Consider the following 6,260-nt stretch of genomic DNA (forward strand, 5'->3'; position numbering starts at 1 on the left):
CATTCCAACTTGTGTCTACTGTCTGTTACCCTGTCACTATGTCTAAGGTGGGTCTAACTATCTACTCCACACATGCCCAATAACTGTTTGCTGGAAAAAATACTGTCTGGAACATGCACAGGTGAAAACTGTTTCACCCACTTAATAAAGGAATTGAAAAAATGTTTGGAGAAGTAATTAGGAACACTGTATCCTTTGATTGCTATGTTTGGGTTCACTTCCCAAAACAGTCTTCTTGATCCTGCTTGCTATAATTACAAAAGTAAAACCGTGATCTCAGTACCATAGGTATGCCTGGCACAAGCTCTCTTGAAATATGCTGGCCTTATATGTATTTGGAGATTAGATTCTTCCTTGATAAGGGACTCTGCTCTCTGTTGCAGAAACAGAAAGTACTGCAGATTATTCCTGTGCTCTGGGACTTTCCCTTCCCTGCAGGCACACAGAAAACACTATCCCTATGCACATATAAACATAGATGTCCTCAGATAAATAGTTATGGACATTACAAAAGCAACCGGAATACATCCTCAGAAACACTTTTGATAAAAATCACACAACAAAGCTTTACTTACAGTCCAGCAAAGTTTTCTGCTGAACAGAACTCACATTAAATGCAACAATAATTTCTGTTTAATAATGAGAACTGAAAACCTGGACCATTAATTATGTCTATTAGTTTTCTCAGGCATACTAACAAGATGATGTGTTAAATCCTTTATAACATTATTACAATGGGACCTCAGATTGAGAGCAACTCTGCAGAGAAGGACTTTGGGCTCCTTGTGGAGGAAAAACTTGATACGATCCAGCAGTGTGTGGTTGCAGCTGGGAAGGCCAACAGTGTCCTGGGCTGCATCAAAATAGGGGTGGCCAGCAGGGCGAGAGAGGTTATTGTCTGCTTCTGCTCTGCCCTTGTGAGGTCCCATCTGGAGTACTGTGTCCAGGTCTGCATCTCCCAGAACAAAAAAATAGAAGTGGAGCTGTTGAGGCAGGTCCAGAGGAGGGCCACAAAGATGATCATAGGGTTGGAGTACATCTACGAAGAAAGGCTGAGTGAGATGGAATTGATCAAGCTGGACACGAGAAGGCTCCGGGAGACCTCACTGTATACTTCCAGTACTTAGAGGGAGCCTGTAAACAAGATGGAGACCAATTTTTTCGTAGTTTGATAGTGATAGGACTAGGGAAATGGCTGTATTAAAAAAAAAAAAAAAAGAGGGGAGATATAGATTAGATGCTAGGGGGAAATTTTTCAGAGTATGGTGAGGCACTGAAACAGGCTGCCCAGAGGACTTGTGGATACTTCATCCCCGGAGGCATTCAAAGCTAGGTTGGATGGGACCTGGGCAACATTATCTAGTGGGTTGCAACCCTGTCCATAGCAGAGGGTTGGAAATAGTTGATTGCTGAGGTCCATTCCAATCCAGGCCATTTAAGATTCTGTGATTACGCCACTCAGCTATTACAGTTCCTGTGTCAGTCTTATACTGACTGGACTTTGGCCTAGCATTAAAGCAGCTTTACAACTCAGTTGTAGCAATCTTAACTAAATATTTGAATCTAAGATAATTATTTTAAGAAAAGAATAATAGAATCATAGAATGGCCTGAGTTGAAAAGGACCTCAAAGATCATTGAGCTTCAACCCCCCTGCTGAGTGCAGGCTCACCAACTCCCTCAGGTACACTCCAGTTAGTCTCTGTACATGCAGGATACCTATAGTAGAATTTTAGCACATTCTATCTATTTAATGTCTGCATATGCTCTCACACCAAGTCCAGCATTCCTTCAAACACCATGAACAGAAAAGAAATAAAAAATAAAATGTGCTTAGGTGTGTATGAGTGTTTTTAAGGTCTCAGGGACTAAAGGGTCACACAGAAAGTGCAAAGTGGAACGTCTATGAAGCTTCTGGCCTCCAAACATTACTAAAGCTGAAAACTAAGTCCTGAAGAAACTGTCTTTCATGGTGTTAGCTGAGAAATGATATTTATAAAATTTATATAGATAGAACTCAAGATGCAGGTTCCTTGGAATCATTTTTCAAATTTCATAGAATGGTTTGGGTTGGTAGTTTAAGATCATTCAGTTCCAACCCCCCTGCTATAGGCAGGGACACCTCCCTCTAGACCAGGTTGCTCAAAGCCCCATCCAGCCTGGCCTTGAATACTTCCAGGGCGGGAGCATCCACGAGATCACTGGGCAACCTGTTCCAGTGTCTCACCATTCACACAGTAAAGAATTTCTTCCTCATATCTAGTCTAAATCTACCCTCTTCCAGTTAAAAGCCATTTCCCCTTGTCCTGTCGCTACATGCCCTTATAAATAGTCCCTCCCCAGCTTTCCTGTAGGCCCCCTTCAGGTACTGGAAAATCACTGTAAAGTCCTTCTGGAGCCTTCTCTTCTCTAAGTTGAAGAGCCCCAGCTCTCTTAGCCTGTCATCATAGGGAAGTACTCCAGCTCTGTGATCATCATCATGGCCCTCCTCTGGACTTCCTCTGACAGTTCCATGTCCTTCTTGTGTCAGGGGCTGTTATGGTTTTGTGATTTTTTTGTTGTCGGTATTCCACATCATTACATCATGTAAGGTACGGGCAGTTAAAGAGTTACTTCCCCGGTTACTGTAAACTGCCTTTTTTGGTGTGGCCCTCTGAGGGGGAGGGGAGGAGGTGCACTCCCCAGGGGTCTTTGCGGGAGAGGGGGTGGTGAAGCCACGTGGGAGACGCGGGGTCTGTTCTTCCCAGCCTGGCGGAGAAAGCACATGGTCCTCCTGCATTTTACTGTGTAAGATTTTCAGCCTGTAAACCCTCTATCATAATTCTACTAGCCTCATTTTGATATATTTAGTAAAATTAGTTGTTCCTCCTCAGATCGGTGCCGCTGTTTTTGTGTTAGATCCGTCTACGGGTCCCCCTCTTCCCAGGTTGCGGCTCCGCGGCTTCTCTGCCGCTTTAGCCGCCGGACCGCCCGGGGGCTGGCTCTTATCGCCGGCGATTTTTTTTTTTTTTCTTTCCTTCCTCTTTTCTCCTTTTTTTTTCTTTTGGGCCTGTCCCCCCTTGTCACGGACGCAGACCCTTAGACAATACCGTGACAGGGGCCCCAAAACTGGATGCAATACTCCAGGTGGGGTCTCACGAGAGCAGAATAGAGGGGCAGAATCACCTCCCTCAACCTGCTGGTCACTCTTCTTTTGATGCAACCCAGGATAAGGTTGGCCTTCTGGTCTGCAAGCACACACTGCCAGCTCACATTGAATCTTTCATCAGCTGACAACCACAAGTGCTTCTCCTTAGGGCTGCTCTCAAGCCATTCTCCTCCCAACCTGTATCTGTGCTTGGGACTACCCTGACCCAGTTGCAGGACTTTGCACTTGGCCTTATCTTAGTTTCAGCTGGGATTAATTGTTTTCTTCCAAGTGTGTGGTATGATATTGTGTTTTGGTTCTGGGAGAAAAACAATGTTGGTAACACATCAGTGTTTATAGCTGCTGTTAAGCAGTGTTGTACAAAGCCAAGGCCATTCTCAGCAAAGAGCTCAAGGAGCTGAGAGGGAACAGAATTAGGACAGCTGACTTCAACAGACCAAAGGGATATTCCACACCATATGACATCAAGCAAAAGGAGTTTTGAAGGGAGTGAGAGTTCATCTCTCTCTCCCTCACTGCTCAAGAGCTAGCTGGGCATCAGTCAGAGTGGTGAGCAATTGCTTGCGCATCACTTGCTATATACATTAATATATATATGTTTGTCATAAATATATGTTTGTCATAATTATTTTCCTTTTCTCAATCTTAGTAAGTAATTTTAACTCACAAGTTCTACCTTGTTTTTTTCTGATTCTCTTCCCATCCTGCTGGCAAGTGGGGAAAGAGCAAAAACTGTGTAATGCTCAGCCATCTGCTGAGTTAAACTACAACAGTCATTTCAGTGCCCACCATGGGACTCAAAGATTTGAGATAACACAGTCTGATCAGATCAGCTGTTAACACAAGTTGTTGTGGTAGTTTGATAATTGCTGGTCACAATGTTAATTTTTTGCTTATTTATGGAGGTCTTAGAGTTTTCTTATGAAACTATCCTGTGTAGCACCTTGCTTGCTATTTATTTTCCCTGCTGCATTGTTTGTTATCTCTGGGGGTTGGATTAAGGTTTTCATTTTGCTATGCTGTGTGGCCTTGGCTTATATCACGATAAAATTGGCAGCCTAGAAACTGCTGCACTGTGTGTATTTGGCATTGCAGTAGCCTTTGGGCTATGGAAACCATATTGTTGACACTAACTAGTAATTACACTCTTTGTTTTGTCTCCTTGGGGAGCTCAGCTATGGAGTAAATAGGGGAGGACACTTCCCAGCAGTTCCTCAGCCTCCTTTTCATTTTTCCTTCTTCCCATAGCACTCAAGATCTAGTTAAAATAGCTCTTGAGAACTTAAAATGTCCATGGGATGCTCAAGACAATGTTCTTGTGTTGTGAATCCATTTCAGATTATGTTTAAAATTAAGTGTTTAAGAATATCACCTAGAGATCTGTTCCAAGGTGGGATAGTTCTGAGTGGCAGGAAGAATGAGATGGTATGAGCAGGAGCTTTGAGCAGTGGGCACACACAGTGGTTCGGAACTTCACTTCTGAACAGCTGCAGAATCCTGAAAAACAAGTAGAATATATGGAAAAGGTCTGCTGTCACTCTGACAAAGGCACAAATCACTGCAGTGTTCTGGGGCCTGGCCTATGTCTACTGAACTCTGTTCAACACTATTCAGCATCCTCATGGGAAGAGGATCTGGATCTTAAGACAATGCAACAAACCCTCCAACCCCTGTGGTAGGCCCTACAGCAGCTCCAATTCTTGAAACAAGTTCTGCTGTTGCTCCAAGTATTGTGACAGACTGCTGTCACTCCCAACCCCGACAGCTGAGCTATAGCACAGAATTACATGGAGAGCTTAAAAAGTGTTTTTCAGTTTAACAGTTGCAGAAAGTAATTACTGACATCATAAAGGCACTGAATTCTAAGAATTCATAATATAGATCTTATCTTTCTTTTTGACACTTTATTGCTGATCTGGATAAGAGGATTCAGTACATCCTCCGAAAGCTTACAGGTAACACCAAGTTGAGAGGAAGTGTTGATCTGCTTAACAGTAGGAAGGCCCTACAGAGGAGCTTGGATAACCTGGACTGATGGGTTGAGACCAATTGTATGAGCTTCAACAGTACCAGGTGCTGTGTCCTACACTTCAGTCACAACAAAAAAAAGCTTTGTGTTAGTCTGGAGAAAAAGAAGCTCAAGGGAGACCATGTTGCTCTCTACAACTTACCTGAAAAGAGATTATAGCAAGGTCAGTCTCTTCTCTCCAGTGCTCTACTCACAAAGAAGCAAAATCACTTCTGACAGGTTCTTGGCAGTGCCAGACAAAGTATTTGCAGGTAAGCTAACAGTCATAGAGAAAGATATAGAAAAAAGAGTTGAACTCACCCAACCAGTGAAGTAAATCTCTAGCCATGCAGCACTCCTTCCTAGAAAGCAGCCTAGATCCAAAAGAGATTCTCCTTTCAGTGGCTGGCCCTTATAATGAGCCCAGGGGAGCTCCACCCTGACTCCACCCCTTCAGATCTGTGGGAAGTACAGGTAAAAACAATTTGCCTGTGCTCCCTGGGCCAGGCACACCCCTTCACCAGGTGCTCAATCACCAATTCAAGCCACAAGCTAACAGTTCCCCTATGTCAGGGGTGGTTCAAGTTTAATATTAGGAAAATCTTCTCTGAAAGTATGGTCAAGCATTGGAACAGGCTGCCCAGGGAGGTGATGGAGTCATCATCCCTAGGGGTGTTCAGGAAAAGTGTAGGTATGGCACTAAGGAATATGGCTTATTGGACGTGTTGTGATGGGTTAATGGTTAGACTTGATGCTCTTGGACGGCTTTTCCAAGCTTAATGATTCTATGATTCCCTACAAGGAAGTATTTCTAAGCAAGAAAAAAAAATTTCCATCACATCATCCATTATCTCTTGTGAAGTTTTTTTGGTTTGTTTTGTTTACAAAATTTATTACAGGAAATATAATCACATTAACAGTATTCATTGGAAAAAAAATTCTAACATTTAAGTACGAAATCATGAAACTAAAATGCTCCCATACAAACTAGGTGATTATGCACACAGAGCTACAGTCAAAATGTTAGACAAAACTTATTAAGAAAATCTAAGAAATCTGAACTGCTACATATTCATAAATGCAATATGAAAAAAAGTAATAGTCC

At 42.9% G+C, this 6,260-nt stretch overlaps 1 long non-coding RNA gene across 1 annotated transcript; it reads right to left on the minus strand.

Annotated features, from left to right (window-relative positions):
- LOC110394693 lies at positions 658–5,904 on the minus strand. The gene is made up of 3 exons (XR_002435805.1): positions 5,477–5,904; positions 4,520–4,644; positions 658–1,134 (listed from the first exon to the last, which is right to left on the minus strand). It is a non-coding gene; the product is annotated as an uncharacterized LOC110394693 (long non-coding RNA).

The sequence above is a fragment of the Numida meleagris genome, chromosome 2 (assembly GCF_002078875.1).
Source record: "Numida meleagris isolate 19003 breed g44 Domestic line chromosome 2, NumMel1.0, whole genome shotgun sequence".
NCBI classification, from domain to species: Eukaryota; Metazoa; Chordata; class Aves; order Galliformes; family Numididae; genus Numida; species Numida meleagris.